Source organism: Tiliqua scincoides, chromosome 4 (genome assembly GCF_035046505.1).
Source record: "Tiliqua scincoides isolate rTilSci1 chromosome 4, rTilSci1.hap2, whole genome shotgun sequence".
Classification (NCBI taxonomy): domain Eukaryota; kingdom Metazoa; phylum Chordata; class Lepidosauria; order Squamata; family Scincidae; genus Tiliqua; species Tiliqua scincoides.
Genome location: NC_089824.1, coordinates 58837337 through 58838207, shown reverse-complemented (window position 1 = coordinate 58838207; position 871 = coordinate 58837337). Strand labels below are relative to the sequence as shown.

The window sequence follows — 871 nt, the reverse complement described above, 5'->3', positions numbered from 1 at the left end:
GTTGCAAATTGCTCCACCCAGCAGCACAATCCTCAATAGGATTGGGTGGAAACTCTTCTTTTTCCCCACTGCTCGTGTACTACGGCTTATGCTCCTGGTACTGGCAGATCCGTCAGTAAAGGGCAGGGGGAAATGTGTTTTGAGGGGCTGGTGGGTATTTGTGAGAGTGTGGGCTAAAGGGGCCTTAGATTGGCTCAGACTATGACCCAATTTCTTCCTGATTTGAGGGATCAGAAGGAATCTGATAATTTCTTAGTTAATCCAAAGCGCACTAGGAAGAACATGTGCTTGATGTTATGGACCTTTATGTGAGTGTCATGGCTGCTTTTCGTGTTTCTGGTGTAGCATTCAGCTAACATATCTCTCATGGAAAAATGCTTGCACTGTATCCATATCTGATGTCCATTCATAGGCAGATACGTACATAAATTCTTACTTGGAAGTGCCAAAGCACTTGCAACAACTGTTACCCTGCACATGCCCAATCTCGGCTGATCTTGGAAGCTAAGCAGGGTCAGGCCTGGTTAGTACTTGGATGGGAGACCGCCTGGGAATACCGGGTGCTGTAGGCTTATACCATAGTCTTTCGAGACTGAAGGTTGCCAACCAAGTGCCAAAATGCAAAGCCCAGGTGTCTTTCACCTCTACTTTTGCCATTTCTCAGAGCATCTCAAGTTGAATAGAGTTATAGCTCAGATTTCTGAGTACAAGCCAGTGACCAATTGTATGTGCACTTTACCATGTATTATTTGTACAAATGCTTAAAGCACAGGTTCTGGACAGAAATTAAATAAAAAATAAAAATCATGCTGTGCATTTGAAGTCTAAATATTTATTCTTATTCTGATAGGGATTATAAACAATCATCCAT

General features: G+C 42.8%; 1 pseudogene; it reads left to right on the top strand.

The window, feature by feature from the left end:
* The first annotated feature begins 452 nt into the window (after positions 1-452).
* On the top strand, positions 453-572 carry LOC136650825 (5S ribosomal RNA; annotated as a pseudogene).
* Positions 573-871: the final 299 nt, after the last annotated feature.